Here is a 23,964-nt window from a genome sequence, read left to right on the forward strand (position 1 = left end):
TCAGAGACTATTTCATGTATTTCTCTAGTGATTCTAGACACGGCTGGAGATGCCATGAACATTAAATAAATAAATGCAATTAATTTGATAAATGGATTAATAATAGTGTTTTTTGCACTGGGTGAGGTGGCTCACGCCTGTAATCCCAACACTTTGAGAGGCCGAGGAGGGCAGATCACAAGGTCAAGAGATCAAGAACATCCTGGCCAACATAGTGAAAACTGGTCTCTACTAAAAGTACAAAAAATTGGCTGGGTGTGGTGGTGCATGCCTGTAGTCCCAGCTACTTGGGAGGCTGAGGCAGAATAATCACTTGAACCCAGGAGGTACAGGTTGCAGTGAGCTGAGATCGTGCCACTGCACTCCAGCCTGGTAATAGAGCAAGACTCTGTCTCAAAAATAATAATAGGCGCAGTGGCTCACGCCTGTAATCCCAGCACTTTGGGAGGCCTTGGCGGGCAGATCATGAGGTCAGAAGATCGAGACTGTCCTGGCTAACATGGTGAAACCCCGTGCCTACTAAAAATATAAAAAATTAGCTGGACCTGGTGGCACATGCCTGTAATCCCAGCTACTCGGGAGGCTGAGGCAGTAGAATGGCGTGAACCCAGGAGGTGGAGCTTGCAGTGAGCCTAGAATATTGCCACTGCACTCCAGCCTGGGCGACAGAGCGAGACTCCATCTCAAAAAAAATAAATAAATAAAAATAAAAATAAATAAATAATAAAATAAAATAAAATAAATAATAATAGTGTTTTCTCCATGACCTATAGCTACTGAAGTTTTAAAGTAATTAATTCATGGCTGGGCGTGGTGACTTACGCCTGTAATCCCAGTACTTTGGGAGGCTGAGGCAGGTGGATCATCTGAGCTCAGGAGTTTAAGACCAGCCTGACCAACATGGTGAAACTCCATCTCTACTAAAAATACAAAAACTAGCTGGGCATGGTGGTGCACGCCTGCTGTCCCAGCTACTTGGGAGGCTGAGGCTGAAGAATTGCTTGAACCTGGGAGGCAGAGGTGGCAGCGAGCTGAGATTGTGCCACTGCACTCCAGCATGGGCAACAGAGTAAGACTCTGTCTCCAAAAAAAATTAAAAAATAAAAAATAAAGTGATTAATTACTCATTCACTCAACATATTTACACCACATATGATGGTGTTGATCTGCCTACTAAAAATGAATATAGCATTCAGTAATGAAACAAATACTTTATGAAGTACAAAACATAAATTAAAACACTGATAACTTGTTTCAAAGGTAATGTGTATAGAAGCTACTCTTAAAATTTGTCCCAGAGTCCTAAGAGGTCTCTTGAAAAAAAAAAATTGTCTCATTTTTCTAAGAATAGGAAGTACTAAAATTCCTCCTTTGGGAATTAAGAATACAAATTTAGGATAAGAAAACTCTCTCATCCATTAGCTATTAGAGTTTTCAGAATCAGGGGAATTGTGCCAGAGAGGAAGTTAAAATCTGGTGTGGATTTTCATAGCACCAGACATTTCCTTCCGTGTGCAGGTGGAATAAAATCAACACTAAAATTTGGCCAGGCACGGTGGCTCACGCCTGTAATCTGAGCACTCTGGGAGGCCAAAGTGGGCGGATCACAAGGTCAGGAGGTCGAGACAATCCTGGCTAACACGGTGAAACCCCATCTCTACTGAAAACACACACAAAAAATACCTGGGCATGGTGGCAGGCTCCTGTAGTTCCAGCTACTCGGGAGGCTGAGGCAGGAGAATGGCGTGAACCCGGGAGGCGGAGCTTGCAGTGAGCCGAGTTTGTGTCCCCACACTCCAGCCTGGGCGACAGAGTGAGACTCCATCTCAAAAAAACAAAACAAAAAAACACTAACATTTTTGGGGAGAGTTTTAATGTTTCTATCAATTCCTGAAAGTTTATTTTATTTAAAGCTACTTCAGGGATAGGACGACTAGATGAATGTTCTATTTAGTTAGGTAATTTAATTTTATAAGTCTCCTGTTCAATTATCAGAAAGATCATATGAAGGTGATCATCAGTCCCACTTCTCCAAAGTACAATTCTTCTTATCTTATGTAAAATATTAACCATTAAAAATTAGCATATCTTTAAAAATCACTGATTGGAAACATCATTTAAAATGATATATTGCATAATTTTTTATTCCCCTCCCCATGATTGGTGGAAGGTGCTGGAATTGAGTTTGTAACTCATAAAGCAATATGTATTGGAAACAGAATGTGACTAGGGTCAGAAGATACAGACCCTACTCCAGTATCTTCTAGTAATAGCTGTGTAACTTTAGACAAGTCACGTTATGTCTTAAGCTACAGCTTCCTTTACTATAAACCAAAAATCTGGTTTAGGTCAGCATTTCCCAAAGTGTGCTGTGGAACTCATGTCTTATAAGATGTTCCATTGGAAAAAGGCTTTCATGGTTGAATACATTTGGAAAGCGCTTGTATATAATATCTACCTCAGAAATTCCCACTGTGCATTAAAATATTAAAACCACCAGAAACCTCTCTAGTTTAGAAACCCATTGAACTGTTTGGGATTCTCATTTGATTAAAGGAACTTAAAATTTTGAGGGGGCATCACATCTACTAAAATCCTGTGGGACTAGAGTTCCAAAGAACACACTTGGGGAAATGATGGACTAACGTGCCTGGAATTATGGTACTATTCGTTCTTATACAGGTATTCCGCCAGTTCCCTGAAACCTGCTCTTTTCCTATGCTCTCTATATCAGAAGTCACCACCATTCAGTCACTCTTCTAAACCAGAATCCCGAGGGTCATTCTAAATGTCTCCGTTGCATTCACTCCCTCATATCCAATTATATATTCTGTAGATTCTACCTCTTTAATATATCTCCCATCTAGTCCCTCCTCCCCATTTTATGACCTCTTGCTTTTATTGAGACCTGCAGCACACATCTCATTAGGATTCAGGTTGTTGCCATCACCTCCTAATTTTCTCCTGCTCCAGTCTGGTCTTCTTGGTCTCCCAAACACAAACTCAGTTGTTCTGGAGCTAAAATACTTCAAATATTTTATTATTTACTACATTTTCCAGAGTATCAAATTCAAATTCCTTAGTTTAACCTGAGCCCCTTCATGAATGAAGCCCTTCCTACCCTTTCCTCCAACCTCTTTGACTCTTCTCTATGCCTGTTCTGACAAAATGGAATTACTTACTAATACGGTTTGTCTCTGTGTCCCCACCCAAATCTCATCTTATAGCTCCCATAATTTCCACCTGTTGTAGGAGGGACCCACTGGGAAATAGTTAAATCATGGGGGTGGGCCTTTCCTGTGCTGTTCTCATGATAGTGAATAAGTCTCAAGAGATCTGATGGTTTTAAAAATGGGAGTTTCCCTGCACAAGCTCTTTTCGCCTGCTGCCATCCATGAAAGATGTGACTTCCTCCTCACCGCCTTCCACCATAATTGTGAGGCCTTCCCAGCCATGTGGAACTGTAAGTCCATTAAACTTCTTTTTCTTCCCAGTCTCAGGTATGTGTTTATCGGCAGCATGAAAACGGACTAATACACTTACAGTGCCTCTAAAGCATGGTGATGCTTTATGCCTCCACACATCTGCACAGATATTGTTTTCTTTGTTTTGAATGCTTGCTCCCTCCTTCTTCTGGTTAGCTCCTCCCTGTCATTTAACATTCAGTTCAAGAATCTCCCCATTGGGAAGGTTTTTCCTGATCTGGGAATGGACTTTCAGTCTAACAGTGACTTCCTTACCTGCTTTACCACTAGACTGTATGCTTTTTTGTGGGCAGGAAGTATCATGTCACGTCTTTCTTGTCTTTGTATTCCTGGGCCTTAATTGGAGCTTAATAAACTCTGATTGAATGAATGAATGATTTAATGGTTTAAAGAAACTGATGAGAACACCCTTTTCTCAATGACTGAAAGTGACCTTTTTTCTCTTTTAATTAGCCTTGATCTTAGGCTAAGCACTTGGAGGACAGAGTTGGCTAAGACCTATGTAAAAGGCACTCAATGGTCTTTTTTTTTTTTTTTCTCCTGAGATGGAGTCTCACTCTTGTCACCCAGGTTGGCGTGCAATGGCACGATCTCGGCTCACTGCAACCTCCGCTCCCGGGTTCAAGCGATTCTCCTGCCTCAGCCTCCCAAGTGGCTGGGATTACAGGCACCCGCCACCATGCTTGGCTAATTTTTGTATTTTTAGTAGAGATGGGATTTCACCATGTTGGTCAGGCTAGTCTCGAACTCCTGACCTGAGGTGATCCACCCACCTTAGCCTCCCAAAGTGCTGGGATTACAGGTGTGAGCCACCACTCCCGGCTTCAATGGTCTATTTTTTTAAGGAGGTTTCAATGAATCATCTTCCTTGTAAGGTATCACACCATCTAGTACATTTAATGACAATAGGATTCATTAAGTTTGGCATCCTAGGTGTGTCTAATGTCAACAAACTTGGTCACAAGGGAAATGAGGTCAAAGACTAGATACATTTGTATAAAATATCACTTATGAAAAGTTTTAAAGCATTTATTAATTTATAAATACTTATTGTGCAAGATACTATGCTAGATATTGTGGAAGATATAAGGATGAATAAAGTGTTGTATTACATTCACTTTGGGAGGATAACTTCTTGAAATAATTATAATTAGGTGGCAAATGATGATTCCCACAAGAAAGGAAAGGAAGTCTAAAAGAAGTGGTCAGCAGGATCATCTTCATTTATAAGAGATAGTATTTTTAAAATTATTTTTATTGTTTTATTATTCTTTAAGTTCTAGGGTACATGTGCACAACATGCAGCTATGTTGGTGTGCTGCACCCATTAACTCATCATTTACATTAGGTATATCTCCTAATGCCATCCCTCCCCCATCCCCCCACTCCCAACAGGCCCCAGTGTGTGATGTTCCCCTTCCAGTGTCCAAGTGTTCCCACTGTTCAATTCCCACCTATGAGTGAGAACATGTGGTGTTTGGCTTTCTGTGCTTGCCATAGTTTGCTCAGAATGAGGGTTTCCAGCTTCATCCATGTCCCTACAAAGGACATGAACTCATCCTTTTTTATGGCTGCACAGTGTTCCATGGTATATATGTGCCACATTTTCTTTCTTTCCTTTTTTTTTTTTTTTTTTTTGAGAAGGGGTCTCCCTCTGTCACCCAGGCTGTAGTGCAGTGGCAGGATCTCGGCTCACTGCAAGCTCCGCCTCCCGGGTTCACGCCATTCTCCTGCCTCAGCCTCCTCAGTAGCTGGGACTACAGGCGCCCACGACCACACCCCGCTAATTTTTTGTATTTTTAGTAGAGACTGGGTTTCACCGTGTTAGCCAGGATGGTCTCGATCTCCTGACCTTGTGATCTGCCCACCTCGGCCTCCTAAAGTGTTGGGATTACAGGCGTGAGCCACCGTGCCCGGCCCACATTTTCTTAATTCAGTCAAGAGATAGTATTATTCTATACAAGAATATTGACGCACCTATTGAACTTAAAATACAAAAGTGCAGTATGTTTCAAAAGTACAGATATCTCAAGTGTATTGTATGATTCTAAATACCAGTTTGAAACAGATTGTGTACCAGTTTGGAACAGATTGTACAAAAAAGACTGAAACCACTTGAAAGTCCTCAAGAATATCAGGAAGAATGTAATTAACCAAACCAGGATTTGGCCCCAGGACAGAGAAATGAACACTCTCATTCTTAGAGAGAGAGCTAGGATTTCAGAAATGTACAGTCAATTCTTTGTGAAAATTTAAGATAAATTTTTAGCAAGCAGATGGAAAGAAAAAGCCACGTTCATTGCAACCAATTTCAGGTCACACTCCCAATTTCTCAATTGTTTTAATGCTGTCAACAAACTTGCTTTTGCATGTAGCCAAGCAAACATAACTTGGTTCCATTTTTTCCTTTCTTTGATCAATTTTAGGTGAAGGTCAAAATAAGGACATAACTTAAAATCTAAAAGTCTGCCGAAGTCAAGCCTGCATCAAAATAAGCAGCAGCTGAGCTTAGCGATAAGAAAAAATGCCAACACCTTACTACTACACAATTCCGATGGTGTGGGGGGACAGAAATTAAGGAGGCAGGATAAACAGATTTCGAAGTTTAAAAAGTAATTAAAGGTCATAGAAACGTCCCATTTCTAAAAGTTTCCCAACACATTTCATGAAACTGCAGAGACTTTTTGGCCAAAATGGGATTTCCTAAAGAAGGGCCTCACAGATCTCAACGACAATGGTCCTGCAAATGACCAAGCCAACCCTGGATGCGTGGAATCTCTGAATACACCGATAGCCTATAAAGGTGGATGCGTACAGCTCCCTGACAGACTTGCCCGAGGCTGCTGTGCCTCCTAGGGCGCTGGGGCAGAGGCTGCTGGGCCCGCTTCCTAGGAAAGGCGAGCAGGGGGTGGGGCCGCACCGGGATTTTCCTCTCCACTCATTCATTCTCTGATTCACTCGTTCCTGGAGGCGGCTCACAGGGACGTGCGAAGGAAAGGCGAGGCACGACCGGAGCCGCGGCTGGGTGCGGCCCGGCGCCTAAAGGGAGGGCGGGCGAGGGGGCGCGGGCTGGGGAAGGGCGGCGGGCGCGGCGGCCTGCGCCGGAAGTGAGTGGTTGGCGGCGGGCGGGGGCAGCGCGCGGCTCCGCGCGAGTCGGCCCTACAGTCGGCAGTCCAGCCCTCAACCCCGCCTTCTGCGTCTCGGCTGGACGCGACCACATTCGGCTCTGCTGCCGCGGGGCGCTGCGGCCGCCCCGCCCCCGGTCCCGCTCCCGCCGCCGCCAGCCAGTCAGCCAGCCAGTCAGTCAGTCAGTTAGTCAGTCAGTCAGTCACGGAGCGCGCGGCGCAGGAGCTGCCGGCACTCGCTGCGTCTCTGGCGAGGGAGCGCTGCGCCTGGGGAGGAGGCGGAGGCAGCGGCTGGAGAAGCGCGAGCGGCGGTTTTGTTGCCCCCGGCCGCGACGGTAGCGGGGGCAGCTGAAGGGCCGACCGGCTGCGGCGGTGAGTGGTTAGCTTCGCCCTCGGGACCAGGGGAGGGGGCTGGCTGGGCGCGGTGCAGTGAGGCGCTCCTGCCGCTCCTGCCTCCATTTTCCGGGCGCCCGGCCCCGCCATCCGGGTGCGGTGCGGGCGGCCGCAGCCTGGGGCGGGGTCGCTGCCAGATTAGGGCTCGGGCTGGGGCTGGCTGGACCGCGCCCGGCCGGTGGATGGGGGTCGGTGGGGCCTGGACTGCACCCTGCGCCCCTGGGGACCGCGACGGAGGGAGACAATGAGATAAGGGGCCGCCTTGGGAGGGTGCGGTTACACTTTCCCGACTCAGCACCGTGGTTGGTGGCCGGGGACCGCAGGGAGGAAAGGACTCTTCTCCCGACCAGCTGCAGAAACCAGCCACTGGATGTCGGGTTGCTTGGGTGTCGATGCCCCCATCTTTCATAGATGAGTTAAGTGCAGAGATTTTCAAAGGCGGGGCGCCTTCTCTGTCTTATTTCTAATTAAGCAGGCTAAGTAATTGCTTCATTGCTTCTTAACCCCATCTCCTCTTGCGGTGTGTATTATACATTCCCGCCGGAAATCCAAACTGCAATTCTTGGGGGGAGGGGTGGACAGAGGGAGGGGCAGTGTGATAGTATTAGTTAGGATGCTTTCGTGTTAAGACAGGTTGAAAGATGTGGTTTTCTTAAGGCAGTGACTTAGGATGTCCCCACTGTGTGAGCTGGAAACCGCATAAACCTTACTGCTTATAAGCTCGAAGACATGGTTTAATATGAAATAAGAGCCTTGAGGGAGGGTGTAAATGTTACATGTGTCTTTCGTGTTTGCATTTCTTAAATTCTTTGGGAAGATCCGTTGGGGAAATCCGGGAGAATGGAAAAGTTCTTCACTCCGTCTTCCCATAAGGGTTGATGTTGTCTGCAGTATTTCTCAGGGAAATGTGGAGAGCTGCTTCGTTAAGGAACAGTAAAGGTAACGGGTTTGGGATGAGGCGTGATCGGATTATTAAAGGGTCAGTCCATGGGGATATTAAATTCAGCAAACATTTATGGAATACCTACTCTCTGTCAGTTAGGCTGGGGGACAACAGGTGAACAAGCATGGGCTGGTGGAAAGAGCTCTTTGGAGTAGGGGAAATCGTACGCCCTGGAATTGGCTGGCAGTGTGATGTTGGATAAGCTATTGAACTCTGCAGTACGTTCCCTATCAGTAAAATAAGAATAACACCACCTGTTTACCTCCCCAGATGTATTTCATGCAGATTAAATGAGATAATGTATGCAAAATGCGTAGCACCTTGCCTGGCACAGAGGTGTTTAACAGCACCTTAAATTCCTTTCCTCCTCGGGATGGTTTTTTTGGGGGTGCGGTGCGGGGGGTTAGTAAATGCAGGCAATTGTAATACAGTGCATTATATAATAAAACGTTGAGGTGTAGAATAGGAGAGCGAAGAAGAGAGATTAATTCTAAATTGAGGGAGGAATGCATGGAAGCGTAGGCATTTAAGTGAAACCTTTAAGGGTGAGTAGGATTTCAGCAGATTCAGCTGGGGAGGAGGAGGACATTTCATATGGTGGTGGTGGTGCTATCCTTTGAGAACCGAATTGAGTGGGAGGACCTTTGGGGGAGGGGCAAAATAGAGACGCTCAATAGCTTTTAACTCTTGTTGAGTCTGACCTTCAAAGATTGTCTCGGTTATTTTGCTTTTTGTGTGGTGAATTTCCCGGAAACCAGATTCAGCCCTACTCAAGTAAGTATAGAAAGCTCAGTTCATGATTTTTTGGATTAGACATTTTGTATAATTTAGATTTCTGTCTCTTCTGTTTGAATTTAATAAAGAATTATTTGTAGATGTTGCCTTGTGGTAAATATTAGCTTTATTTGGTGGAAGCAGCAGCTTATTTTTCAGACGCAGAGGTCTCACTAAGATTATAGAGTATGTGACTGTGTATGAAAGGAATGGAGTGGTGGGTACTATTGGGTGTGTTTTCACAAATATTTAATACCTTATTTTCCGAAGAGGTGTATTTAACCATTGTCTTTGAGGATGATTGTCTTTTGGTTTTGCTGCCTTTTGGTTCTCACCCCATAAATACTTATTAGATTGGCATCGTAGATAACTGTCAGACTATTCACAGATTCTTGGATACACATTATAGAATCTCATGGCTTTAGTTGCCTTGGTTTGGAAGTAAATGAATGTCAACATTAGTATTGTTAATCCCAAACACTTAATTTTAGGAAAATTAATATTAGTGAAACAAGATGTGACCTCGGGCAGGTAACTTATCTTGGACTCCTAATTCCTTTACCTATAAAATGAGAAGTTTGGATTAGATCACTGCTTCTTAAACTGGTTCTCTGAACTTGAGAATTTCAGAGATTGTGCAGATGTTTGACTTAAATCTCAATAAAAATGTATTTTAAATTTGTAGTAATAAAAAGTGACCACTGTATGACATACACTGTTTTAAACACTTTATATGTGTTAATTTATTTAATTCTCACATAACCCTATGAAATAGAATTTATTATTTGAGAAAACAGGCACAGACAATAAGTTGCCCAAAGACTGCAGAGCTATAGTGGCAGAGCTGGCTTTGAAACCGGGCAGCCTAATTCTTAAGCTTGTATTCTTAACCGTGTTTTTACACTGGCACTAAAGCAACACACACATATACTCTTTTAAAAAAATGTGGTAAAGTATAGATAACGTACAATTTACCATTTTAACTATTTTTAAGTGTACAGTTCAGTGGCTTGAGTACATTGTTGTGCCACCATCACCACCATCTCCAGAACTTTTTTATCCCAAACTGAAATTCTTCCCATTAAACAGTAATTCTAGAAGCTGCAGTGAGCTATGATCATGCATACTGTGTGACAGAGTGAGACCCTGTTCAAAAACAAAACAGTAACTATCCACTTCCCTCCTCCTACCCCCCAGTAACAACTTTTCTACTTTTGACTCATACAATATTGATTCTTGTGTCTGGCTTATGTTACTTAGCGTACTGTCTTCAAGGTCATCCATGTAGGATGTATCAGAATTCCATTCCTTTTTCAGACTGATTAATACTCCATTGTATGTATATACCACATTTATGGATATTCAGGTTGTTTCCACTTTTGGTGTACTGTGAATAATGCTGCCTTGAGTATTGGTGTAGAACTGTTTGAATCCCTGCTTTCGGTTCTTTTTTCAGTATTTCTATATACCCAGAAATGGGATTGCTAGACTGTATGCTAATTCTATATTTAATTTTTGAGGAACTGCCATATTGCATTCCACAGCAGCTGCACCATTTTACATTCCCGCTAGCAATGCACAAAGGTTCCAGTTTCTCCGTATCTTGCCAACACTTCTTTTCTAGTGTTTTTTTCTTTTTATGTTTTTGATAATAGCTATTCTAATGGGCGTGGGGTGGTATTTCATTGTGGTTTTGATTTGAATTTTCCTAATGATTAGTGATGTTGAGCATCTTTTCATATGCTTATTGTCCATTTGTATATCTGAGGAGAAATGTCTATCCAAGTCCTTGACTCATGTTTAAAGTAGGTTGTTTTTTGGTGAGTTGTAGGAGTTCTTTGTATACTCTGGATATTAACCCCTTATCAAATATATGATTTGCAAATATTTTCTCCCATTTTATGGGTTGTCTTTTCCCTGTCTTGGTATCCTTTACTATCAAGTAAAAAAAAATTTTTTTTTAATACTTTAAGTTCTGATGTACATGTGCACAACTTGCAGGTTTGTTATACGCGTGTGCCATGTTGGTTTGCTGCACCCATTAACTCGTCATTTACATTAAGTATTTCTTCTAATGCTATCCCTCCCCCAGCCCCCCACTCCCCAAACACAAGTTTTAAATTTTGAGGAAGTCCAATTTATTTTTTCTTCTCTCTGTGCTTTTGGTGTCATGTCCAGGAAATTGTAGCCAAATCCAATGTCATGAAGGTTTTCCCTGTTTTCTTTTAGGAGTTTTATCGTTTCAGCTCTTATGTTTAGGTCTTTGATCCTTTTGGGGTTAATTTTTGCAAATGTGTTAGGTAAGGGTCCAACTTCATTCTTTTGCATATCCAGTTTTCCCAGCACCACTTGTTGAAAGGACTGTCCTTTCCCCATTGAATGGTTCCGGCACTCGTACTCATTCATATATACACGTGTGTATATTTATATGTATGCATATGTGTATATAATTTTTTTTTTTTGAGATGGAGTCTTGCTCTGTTGCCCAGGCTGGAGTGCAGTGGCACAGTCTCAGCTCACTGCAGCCTCTGCCTCCCAGGCTCAAGCGATTCTCCTGCCTCAGCCTCCCGAGTAGCTGGGATTACAGGCACACACCGCCGTGTCCAGCTCATTTTTGTATTTTTAGTAGAGACAGGGTTTCACCATGTTGCCCAGGCTGATTTGAACTCCTGACCTCAGGTGATCTACCTACCTCGGCTTCCCAAAGTGCTGGGGTTACATGCGTGAGCCACTACGCCTGACCTAAATTTTTTTTAGCACATTGAAGACCATAGTGCTACATGGTTATACGTGGTTAATTTTGGGGGTGCGATGGGGCAGACATTCCTAAGAATAAAACTTTTCCTTTTATTGTTTAAAACATTTGAATCAGTGTGTTTGAAGAGTATCCTGAAGACTGCAGATGGGACTGTTAAGAGCTGCAACTGCTTACCTGGGTGAAATCAAAACAAAGCATACAAAAATAATTGGATTATTTAACCTTAATTTATCTCTTTGAGTTTACAATAAATTAACATAATGTATTTGAACATAAAATAGCAATGCTTTTGCCAGCTTTATATATTTGGGAGGCAGTGTAAAATTTCATCTGAAAGAGTTTTGTTGTGAAATAGTTTTTAAAACCCCAGATTATATGATCTCTAAAGTTTTTTCATATGCTCTTCTTGCTATTATTTTAAGGTACTTTTCATGTTTTAAGGCAAGTGTCTTAAAATGTATCACTTATGACTTATATAAATTGGCTTTTTAAAAAGTATATATGTATTTGCTCTTAATAAAATGCATACTGTTTTTCTGCTCTAAGCAGAGCTAGGCATAATAGAGAAATCTAAGATAGGTATTCTGTTCTCCACAGTAGAGAGGATGCCAGTTTAGGTATAAAATACAAGGAATCAGTAGAAGATGACACTGAAGAAACAGGGACCACAAAGAAACAGAAGGGTCCCAAGCCAAGAAGAAGGTGAAGGGCTTTCCAAGCAGAAGAAAATGAGCCGGAAATGCTCAAAGGCATGGAAGGGCAGGGTGTATGTCTAGGTGAGGACAGGCAGTTTTGCACTGATGGAGTAGCAAATGTCAGCTGGAGAGACATGGGAGATGCAACTTGAAAGATGAACACCATATTGAGATGCCTGGACTTCATCCTGTGAGCAGCAGAGTGTTTGGATAGATTCTGGGAAGTGAAAATGTTGGGGCAAAGGGGATGAATATTTGAAGTTTTTCAATACTGGACTTCCAATTTGCTTTTCTTTTTTTTTTTTTTTTTTTTTTGAGACGGAGTCTTGCTCTGCCGCCCAGGCTGGAGTGCAGTGGCCGGCTCTCAGCTCACTGCAAGCTCCGCCTCCCGGGTTCACGCCATTCTCCTGTCTCAGCCTCCCGAGTAGCTGGGACTACAGGCGCCCGCCTCGTCGCCCGGCTAGTTTTTTGTATTTTTTAGTAGAGACGGGGTTTCGCCGTATTAGCCAGGATGGTCTCGATCTCCTGACCTCGTGATCCGCCCGTCTCGGCCTCCCAAAGTGCTGGGATTACAGGCTTGAGCCACCGCGCCCGGCCCCAATTTGCTTTTCAAAAGTTTGTAATAATTTATATTCATCTAAGCAATCACCAGGGTCCCTTTATTGCATTCCTGCCTGCACTGAGTGCTCTCATTAAAAACAATCTTTGTGAATTCGGAAAAAAAAAAAAGAAACAGAAGGGTCTATGAGTTGAAAATGGGTGAACAGATAAGGTTGAGAAAAGGAGGAACAAGTCATCCCTTTAGATAGGAAGAAAAGCAAGATCGGGAAGCCAAGGACTTATCATTATGTTAGACTATTAAAATTTAAGCCCTGTGGTGAAGAATGGTGATAGCTAGCAAAAATTGGAGTGTAAACATATTCAGTAGGCCCAGTACTATTGTAGAATCATAAGTCAGTTTTGCAGTGGTATTTAAAACTTTGGCCAGGCGCGGTGGCTCATGCCTGTAATCCCAGCACTTTGGGAGGCCGAGGTGGGCGGATTGCCTGAGGTCGGGAGTTCGAGACCAGCCTGACCAACATAGAGAAACCCCCATCTCTACTAAAAATACAAAAAATTAAACGGACGTGGTATCACATGCTTGTAAACCCAGATACTCGGGAGGCTGAGGCAGGAGAATTGCTTGAACCTGGGAGCTGAGATCGTGCCATTGGTACTCCAGCATAGGCAACAAGAGCAAAACTCTGTCTCAAAACAAAACAAAACAAAAAAACTTGGATGCTTTTTTGGAAACTACTTTTAGAAGGATCTTACTGAGTTTGATAAGTGAAGAAAAGTATTAGCTAAATCAGTAGAGCAGGCCAGGTGTGGTGGCTTATGCCTATGATCCTAGTACTTTGGGAGGCTGAGGTAGGCTGATCGCTTGATCTCAGTTTGGGACCAACTTGAACATGGCAAAACCCTGTCTCTACAAAATATACAAAAATTAGCCAGGCATGGTGGCACGTGCCTGTAGTTCCAGTTACCTGGGGAAGCTGAGATTGGGAGAATCACCTGAGCCTGGCGGGTCAAGGCTGCAGTGACAGAGTGAGACCCTGTCTCAAAAAAAAAAAAAAACAGCAAAACAACCAATAATATGACTTGAAAATATATTCTTTATATATCCCAAATTTTGCATGTTTCCCAAATACGATTTGTTCCAATTTTCCAATAATGTTTACTTTATAAAAAATAATTATTCTTGACTCATTGGTTTGTTTCATATTGTAACAAATGACATTGGAAACCAGTAAAGGAAGTCAGTGATCCTACTTATCTGTGAATAGTGTACTTAATAAACAGTAATGGTTCAAAACAGTTTTTACCCTAAGTTTTTGCAATAAACATAATACAGTTTAAGGCAGCAGCAATGAATATGATACATTATACTTGAAAAATCTTTGTTATAGTACTCATTAACACAGAAATTTCCAAATCTGGCTCTTGAATCTGTTTATTATGTTACTGGTTTTTAATGCTTGTCTTAGGTGACAAGGTGTAGGAACATATACGCACAAAGAAAAAGTGCCTCTTTGGCTGTACTTTCTATTAGGAGATACTGTTTTGTTTCTATCCATCAATTATGCAGACTGGGCTAGTACAAAGTTTGCTCTCCCTGTTTGTCAATCAGTTATTCTTGCAAATCAGTGTGAGGATTTGTATTTATAAATTTTTAATAAATGGATTCAAAATCCACCAAAACTGTGTTTGGAAAGCATTTAAAAAGTTAGAAATGGTTTTTCTGTTCTTAGAGTGTGCACATATGAGTATTTTAAGATGACACACATTGGTTTTTTTAGAATACAGCTATTTTCTTACTAAGTTTTAAAATGTCTCATTTACCTTTAAGGTACAGATGCATTAACCATGTTTTTGTTTTTAAAAACTTTGTCTAGGTAGCATACTGCCACAGCACAGCCACTTATTACAGAAATTCAGCAAATTTAGAACTCGACTCTTTTTTATAAAAGGTAAATGCTTACCTCATCTTTAAATTGCACAACTTTTTTAATGATTTGCCATGAGACAAACCTATTTTTGTATAAGATACCGTGGTCACTCCTTAACAACATCAATAACAACATCCTTTAACACTTGGCTCTTTTCTTGCTTTAGTTTCTCTTTTGTTCCGCTTTGCTTTTGGAGTTAAACCTTACCCTCTCCTCCAACTTTGTTTCATTGAGGTCAAAGCAGCTGCTTCATGAAGGATTATATAATACAGTTTTCTATAAATTTTTTTTTGAGACGGAGTTTCACTCTTTTGCCCAGGCTGGAGTGCAGTGGTGCAATCTCGGCTCATCACAACCTTCGCCTCCCGGGTTCAAGCGATTCTCCTGCCTCAGCCTCCTGAGTAGCTGGGATTACAGGCATGTGCCAACACGCCTGGCTGATTTTTTTGTATTTTTAGTAGAGATGGGGTTACTCTATGTTGGTCAGGCTGGTCTCGAACTCCTGACCTCAGGTGATCCGCCCACCTCAGCCTCCCAAAGTGCTGGGATTATAGGCATGAGCCACCACGGCCAGCCCATAAAACGTTTTTATTGAGGAAATCATTTACTGTTGAGAATATGTCTTCTCTGGAATACCAGTCTCTTGTAGAAGCTTACAAAAGGGTAGATCCTTTATTATTGAAAAAGAATCAATATATTAAAGATAGTAACTGCTGTCACTCTAGCCTCACAATACCTAGAATTATTTAGTACCAGAATACTTACGTTACTTTATATGACGTTTGATTGACAGGTGGCCACAGTGAAGACGCCAGTATCTGTATGTTAGGGATAAATATGTATTACACATAAAATACATGTGTGTATTAAGATGAGGATTAAATAAAAATAGAACTTCTAATAAGATGTTCTTATACCCCACATCCTGGGGTATAATTACCTCCATTTTGGAAACCACTATACAGTCTTACTGAAATGTTGTTAGGCCAGGCATGGTGGCTCACACCTGTAAACCCAGCACTTTGGGATCCCGAGGTGGGCAGATCACCTGAGGTCAGGAGTTCTACACCAGCCTGACCAATGTGGCGAAACTCTGTCTCTACTAAAAACACAAAAATTAGCCGGGTGTGGTGGCATGTGCCAGTAATCCCAGCTACTCAGGAGGCTGAGGCAGGAGAATTGCTTGAACCTGGCAGGGAGAGGCTGCAGGAGCTGAGATCACACCATTGTATTCCAGCCTGGGTGGCAGAGTGAGACTCTTGTCTCCAAAAAAAAGAAAAAAAGAAACACTGTTAATAATGAACCTTTCATATTAAATTCCACTTCATAGTGTATAGTGTTCTTTTTTTTTTTTTTGAGACGGAGTTTTGCTCCTGTCTCACTGCACTCGGCTCACTGCAACCTCCACCTTCCAGGTTCAAGCGATTCTCCTGCCTCAGCCTCCCAAGTAGCTGGGATTACCAGTGCCTACCACCACACCTGGCTAATTTTTGTATTTTTAGTAGAAATGGGGTTTTACCACGTTGGCCAGGCTGTGTTTGAACTCCTGACCTCAGGTGATCTGCCTGCCTTGGCCTCCCAAAGTGCTGGGATTTCAGGCATAAGCCACCTTGTCTGGCCAGTGTATAGTATTCTTATACGAAGTCGTCTTAAAGCACTTGGGACAAAACATTCTGGTTCTAATACTAATTGGAAAGTAATGTTTGTGGAAGAAAGTAGATAATTTCAGCAAAGTGAAATCATTCCACATTAGATCAGAAATCATAATATCTATCACTTTGTACCCCGTAAATGTGTACATCTATAATTTATCAACATATACAGTAATAAAACATTTTTTAAAAAGAAGTTAGCAAATTGAGTAATAAAATTTATTCTTCAACACAGTTGAAATTATAGGCTTATTTCAGAAGCCTAAATTTGAATTTTGCATTATGCTTTTAGGAATTATTCAAGGTGAATTTAAAAGTACCCTTAATTAAAAATAAAAAATTAAGTATTTAACTTAGTAATTGAGTAGTGTTTTATAGACTTATAATTTTTTCATGTCCGTAGTATTTTTTTTCTGAACACCTCTAGCAAGGTATACAACATTTACCATCACCCTGCTCTTTATCTTTTCCTTCTCTCTGTTTTCTTTGCCTATCCCCAGAGCAACTGCAATCATAGTTGCTGCAGCACAGGTAAGTTTTGCCTGTTTTATAACTTTGTATTAATTAAATCATAACTATGTTTTTGTCTCCAGCTTTTGTCTCCAGCTTCTTGCACTCAGCATGTATTTTGTTTTTTTTTCTCGGTTGCCCTGGGTGGAGCACAGTGGCCCAATCTCGGCTCACTGCAACCTCCACCTCTCAGGTTCAAACAGTTCTCCCACCTCAGCCTCCTAAGAAGCTGGGATTACAGGTGTGTGTCACCACGCCCGACTTATTTTTATTTTTTAATTTTTTGTATTTGTAGTAGAGATGGGATTTTACCATGTTGGCCAGGCTGTCGGCATGTTTTTAGATTCATCCATATTGTTGCTTATATCAGTAGTTCCTTTTTAGTGGTAATATTCAATTGTATGAATATGTTAACATGGCCAGGCGTGGTGGCTCACGCATGTAATCCCAGCACTTTAGGAGGCCAAGGGGATGGATTGCTTGAGGTCAGCAGTTCAAGACCAGCCTGACCAACATGGTGAAACCCTGTCTCTACTAAAAATACAAAAATTACTCAGATGCAGTGGTGGGCACCTGTAATCCCCGCTACTCTGGAAACCGACACAGGAGAATTGCTTGAACTCAGGAGGTGGAGGTTGCAGTGAGCCGAGATTATGCACTGCACTCCAGCCTGGGCGACAGAGTAAGACTCCATCTCAAAAAAAAAAAAAAAGAATATGTTAATATACCAGATATCCATTTTCATGTTGGTGGGCAACTGGGCTGCTTCTAGTTTGGGACTATTCTGAAGAAAATGGCTATGAACATTTTTGCACAAGTCTTTTTATGGACAGATGTGCCATTTATCTTGGATAAAGGACTGGGATTGCTAGGCCATTTAGATAGATGTTCCTCCTTTTAAAAACTTTGTATTGAAGAACAATATATAATCAGAAAATTGCATGTATCAGAAGTGACTTCTAACTCTAATTCTGCTATAAAGTCTTTTAGGTTGCTTATTTCTTTAAAAAAATTTTTAGTTGCTTTACTGAGGTGTAATTTCTATATAATAAACTGCACATATTAAAGTGTACAATTTCGTAAGTTTTCATACACTCATGAAACCATCACTATAATCAAAACTGAACCTTTCCATCATCTCCCAAAGTTTCCACATACCTCGTTGTAATTTGTTCCCCTCTACCCCGTCTTATGGCTATCTGTCACTATGGATTAGTTTCCTTTTTCTAGAATTTTATGTAAATGGAATCATACAGTGTCTTGTTCCCTTCCCCTCCTAACCCACCCAAGTCTGGCTTGTTTTCATGCAGAATAATAATTTTTAGATTCTTCCGTCTTGTTGCTTTTTTTATTGCTGAAGTATTCCATTATGCACATATGCCACATTTTGTTTTTCCAGGCGCCTTTGATAGACATTTAGGCTGTTTCCATTTGTGGACAGGTTTTCATTTCTTGAGGATAAATACCTATGAGGACATGTTGGGTTATAGGGTAGGCATATTTTTAACTTTAATTTTAAAAATGGTCAAGTTTTTCCAAAGTTGTATCATTTTATATCCAACAGCATTATATGACGCTTGTAATTGCTGTGTATCCTAAGACTTGGTATTGTCAGTCTTCCTCATTCTGGCCATTGTAATGGGAATGTAATGATACAATTGTAGCTTTAATTCGTCTTTCTCTGATTATTATTGATGTTGAGCAACTCAATGTTCTTAGTCATTTGGGAAGTGACAGCAAGTCTTTGCCCATTTAAAAAATAAGATTGTATATCTTTAAAATTTAGTTTAACAATTATTTATGCTAGATACAAGTTCTTTATTGGATATATTTGCAAATATTTTCTCTTAGTCTGTAGCTTAGCTTGTCTTTTTTTTAAATATTTGAGACGGAGTCTCGCTCTGTTGCCCATGCTGGAGTGCAGTGGCGTGATCTCAGCTCACTGCAACTTCCGCCTTCTGGGTTCAAGTGATTCTCCTGCCCCAGCCTCCCGAGTAGCTGGGACTACAGGTGCATGCCACCACACCCAGCCAACTTTTTGTACTTTTAGTGGAGATGGGGATTCACCATGTTAGCCAGGATGGTCTCGGTCTCCTGACCTCATGATCCACCTGCCTCCGCCTCCCAAAGTGCTGGGATTATAGGCATGAGCCACTGCTCCTGGCCGTCTGTTTTTTTAATAGTGTTTTTCAAAGAGCAGAAGTTTTTATATTGGGCTTCAAAATTACCGAATTTTCCTTTTATGCTCAGTGTTGTCTCTGCCCTAATGAATTTTTGCCTACACCAAAGTTCAGAAAGTATATTCCCATATTTTCTCCTTGGAGTTTATCATTTTAGTTTTTACATTTCAGTCTATAATCCATTTTGAATTAATGTTTGTTTATGAGTGATATTGAGGCCTCTCCCCCATTTATATCTAGTTGTGCCAGTGTCATTTGTTAAAAAACACTTTCCTCATTGCCTGCTTCACTTGTGACATCCCTACTGAAAATTGTTTGACATTTTGTGTGTGAGTCTATTCCTGGACTTTCCATTCTGTTACATTGATGTGATTCTCTATCCTTTTTGCTAGTACTACATTGTCTTGATTATTTAGCTGGATAGTGAGTCTTGAAATCAGGTAAAGTAAGTTCCTTCCCTACTCTTAAGGTTCTTTTCTTTTCTTTTCTTTTCTTTTTTGAGACAGAGTCTTGCTTTGTTGCCCAGGCTAGTGTGCCGTGGCACGATCTCGGCTCACTGCAACCTCTGCCTTCCAGGTTCAAGTGATTCTCCCACCTCAGCCTCCCTAGTAGCTGGGATTACAGGTGCCCACCACCGTGCTCGGCTAATTTTTGTATTTTTAGTAGAGATGGAGTTTCATGATGTTGGCCAGGCTGGTCTCGAACTCCTGACCTCAGGTGATCTGCCCACCTCGGCCTTACAAAATGCCGGGATTACAGGTGTGAGCCACTGCACCCAACCCTTTTCAAGGTTCTTTTGACTATGCTAGGTCATTTGCTTTTTTCCATATAAATTTTAGAATAATCTTGTCAGTTTCTGTAAAAAATGCCCGCTGGGACATTGGTTGTAATTATACTGAATACCAAGTTCGTTTTGGGGGAGAACAGGCATTAATATTGCATCTTCTAATCTATTAAGATGGCATATCTGTCCATTTATTTACCCCTTACACAGCAATGTTTATATTTTTCAGTTGCCTTACAATATATTACATAAACACTGCATGCTGTCCTATTTCATTTCCTACAGCCAAATCATTATTTACACATGGCTTTTTTTTTTTTGAGATGGAGTCTCGCTCTGCCGCCCAGGCTGGAGTGCAGAGACTGGATCTCAGCTCACTGCAAGCTTCGCCTCCCACGTTTATGCCATTCTCCTGCCTCAGCCTCCCAAGTAGCTGGGACTACAGGCGCCCGCCGCCTCGTCAGGCTAGTTTTTTTGTATTTTTTAGTAGAGACGGAGTTTCACTGGCTTAGCCAGGATGGTTTCGATCTCCTGACCTCGTGATCCGCCCGTCTCGGCCTCCCAAAGTGCTGGGATTACAGGCTTGAGCCACCGCGCCCGGCCATGGCTTTATTTTTATGATATAAATCGAGATTTGGTATGGAGATTTTTCTATATGGTAACATTATTTAATGCATAAAGGGGCCATCTACTCTGATGTGACAATGCTAGAAATACAGGAGACCAAAACAGGTATCTTTTGTTATGTAAAAGTTGAAGTTTAACGCTATGTAGTTTATTGGCACAATTCTTTTGGCTTGTATTGTTTTGGATAGTAATATTTAAAAAGGCCAATCTTTAATGATAGTCTGATACTTTTAGAATCAGAAGTAAAGTAGAATCTTGTCAGGTGAATTAGTGCATAAGTTTTTACCCAATGATGATTTTGAATTTGCATTTTATAGTTTCCTTTTTTCTTTCTTTCACTAATAACATTAATGGAAATATGCAACACAGAGAAATGTATAGAGAAGAAAATAGGACAATCCTACTATCCAGAAATGACTACAGTTAAAATTTTTGGTATATTCTCCTCATATGTGTGTATACATTTTATATTTCATTGCTGCATGCACAATTTAGTTCTTTTATTTCAATGTGTATCATTAACTTAGAACATCTGCCTTATAATAATATAATGGGGGGGTGTTCTCTTTATGCTTCCATGTTGTTTAAAGGTACTGTACAATAAGCATATGTTACAGTTTATTTAGAATATTTTTTAAAAACAAAATTTGTTTTTAATTTTGAAACATTTTAAACCAAAGTATAAAACATGATAGACATCTACATATTCACCACCAGTAGTAGTCAGTTGTTACACTTTGCTCCAAATAATTTCCTTTAAAGAGGTGTAATGTATACAAGGAAAATCTTCCTCCAGGTAATTTGTGGTGTTCTCACCATGTTTTAGTCCAGTTAATACATACATACATATCCATAAAATTTTACTTAATATTCTTCTGTGCTTTCAAATTTTATGTAAATCATATACTATACATTTATATTTTTCAAAAATCTGCATTTATGGCTGGGTGCGGTGGCTCACACCCGTAATCCCAGCACTTTGAGAGGCCAAGGTGGGCAAATCACCTGAGGTCAGGAGTTGAAGACCAGCCTGGCCAACATGGTGAAACCCTGTCTGTACTAAAAATACAAAAATTAGCTGGGCATGGACGCATACCTGTAATTCCAGCTACTCGGGAGGCTGAGGCAGGAGAATCACTTGAACCCTGGAGGCAGAAGTTACAGTGAGCCAAGATTGTGTCACTGCACTCCAGGCTGGGCACAGAGCAAGACTCCATCTCAAAAACAAAAAAAAACCAAAAACCTGCATGTTTTACTCATCATATGATTGACATGATTTATACTGGTTCATAGATCCAGTTCGTTCTTTTTGTCAGAATGAGCCAATTTTTCCATTACCCTTTTGGGGGACAGTTAGATAATTAGGATGCCCCAGTGAACGTTATTTTACATTTCTCCTGGTGCTCCACTTGGACACTTAAGAAGTGATATTGCTGGTTCATAAGATATGTGATTTTCTAGTCTAGTGACTCTCCAAAGTGATGAGGAATATATGTCCTTCCAGCATGTTCCTATTGTTCCACATCCTCACCAATCCCTGATTTTATCACACTATTTTTGCCAACTTTATGAGTCTGATGGGTATTTTTTTTTTTGACATTCTTTAGTATGTTTCTAGAAGTATACTTATTAGAAATAAGGAGTTCTGTAGTTTTTTTTTCTTCTTCTTCTTTTTGAGACAGTTTCGCTCTTGTTGCCCAGGTTGGAGTGCAGTGGCACGATCTCGGCTCACTGCAGTCTCCACCTCTTGGGGTTCAGGTGGTTCTCCTGCCTTAGCCTCCTGAGTAGCTGGGCACTACAGGCAAATACCACCATGCCCAGCTAATTTTGTATTTTTAGTACAGATGGGGTTTCACCATATTGGCCAGGCTGGTTTCGATCTCCTGACCTCAGGTGATCTAGCTGCCTCGGCCTCCCAAAGGGCTGGGATTACAGACATGAGCCACCGTGCCTGGCGTGGTTTTTTTTTTTTTTTTTTTTTTGAGACAGGGGCTCGCTGTATCACCCATGCTGGAGTGCAGTAGTATGATCACAGCTCACTGCAGCTGCGATTTCCCAGGCTCCAATGATCCTCCCACCTCAGCCTCTCAAGTTGCTGGGACCACAGGTGGGTGCCACCACGCCTGGGTAATTTTTTTTTTTTCCTTTTGGTATAGATAGTGTTCCACCCTGTTTCTCAGGCTGGTCTCAAACTCCTGAACTCAAGCGATCCACCCACCTCAGCCTCCCAAAGTGCTAGGATTACAGGTGTGAACCACTGTGCTTGCCTCTCTGGTATATTTTTTAATCCGTGGAAACAGTATTATTTCAAGTGTCTTTAAGAAATTCCTATCACAAAGCTTTTAAAAGAATTTTGAATAAAAGTACTATTTATGTTTATTCACTCACTGTGAGGTAAAAGTGCTATCTCTAAAGAAAAATGTTAGCTGTTGTGGCTGTATGAGTGTTTGGTACTGGAGAATTGCCTGAAATGCATTAGCTCCCGTGTTGTGACATCTGTGTAGATAACTTAGATGATTATTTGTCCAACAGGACCCATGGCTGCTTTTATTTCCTGTCGGTTTTTTTGTTGGGAAACATATTTAATTTTTGGTAATCATGGATACTCGAGTAAAAATATCGTTATGGTTGGGTTTTTATTTTATTTATTTCCTTTTATTATCTTATTGGATTAGCTGTTATTTCCAGTATGATATTGAAAAAGAATGGTCAGAGTGGACATCCTTAACTTGTTCCTGATCTTAGTGGGAAAGCTTAAAGTTTCTAATCATTAAGTGTTATGTTACTTGTGGGGTTTTTTTGTAGATATTTTTTATCAAGTTGAGGAAGTTCCCCTCTTTCTAGCCTACTGAGAATTTATGAATGAGTACTGGATTTTGTCAAATGCTTTTTCTACATCTATTGATATGATCATGTGATTAAAAATTTTTTTAGCCTGTTGATATAATGGATTGTATTGCATACTTGAGATAAATCTCACTTGGTCATGGTGTGTAATTATTTTTATACATTGTTGGGTTCAATTTGTTAATATTTTTTGAGGCTTTTTGCATCTTTGTTCATGAGAGATAATGGTTTATAGTTTTCTTCTGCTATATATAGTTTTCTTCTTTTTCTGGTTTTGGTATTAGGATAATGCTGGCTTATGAGTTATGATGTATTCCCTCTGCTTCTGTCTTCCAGAAGAGATTGTAGAGAATTAGTATAATTTCTTCCCTAAATGTTTGGTAGAATTCATAATGAACGTCTGGGCCTTGTGCTTTCTGTTTTGGAATTAATTATTGATGGAGTTTCTTTTTTTCTTTCTTTCTTTTTTTTTTGAGACGGAGTCTCGCTCTGTTGCCCAGGCTGGAGTGCAGTGGACAGATCTCAGCTCACTGCAAGCTCCGCCTCCTGGGTTTATGCCATTCTCCTGCCTCAGCGTCCCGTGTAGCTGGGACTACAGACGCCCACCACCTCGCCCAGCTAGTTTTTTGTATTTTTTAGTAGAGACGGGGTTTCACTGTGCTAGCCAGGATGATCTCGATCTCCTGACCTTGTGATCCACCC

The 23,964-nt window shown here is 41.2% G+C and overlaps 1 protein-coding gene across 5 annotated transcripts in view; it reads left to right on the forward strand.

The window, feature by feature from the left end:
* The first annotated feature begins 6,610 nt into the window (after window positions 1-6,610).
* The window catches only part of RAPH1 (Ras association (RalGDS/AF-6) and pleckstrin homology domains 1), a 108,257-nt gene continuing 90,903 nt past the window's right edge, over window positions 6,611-23,964 (forward strand). For all 5 annotated transcript variants that reach the window (XM_033230605.1, XM_033230606.1, XM_033230607.1 and 2 more), the window contains exon 1: window positions 6,611-6,982. The gene's annotated coding sequence lies outside the window, so the exon portion shown is untranslated. The remainder of the gene's footprint in view (window positions 6,983-23,964) is intronic.

The sequence above is a fragment of the Trachypithecus francoisi genome, unplaced genomic scaffold, assembly GCF_009764315.1.
Source record: "Trachypithecus francoisi isolate TF-2019V2 unplaced genomic scaffold, Tfra_2.0 Lachesis_group13, whole genome shotgun sequence".
In the NCBI taxonomy this organism is placed as follows: Eukaryota; Metazoa; Chordata; class Mammalia; order Primates; family Cercopithecidae; genus Trachypithecus; species Trachypithecus francoisi.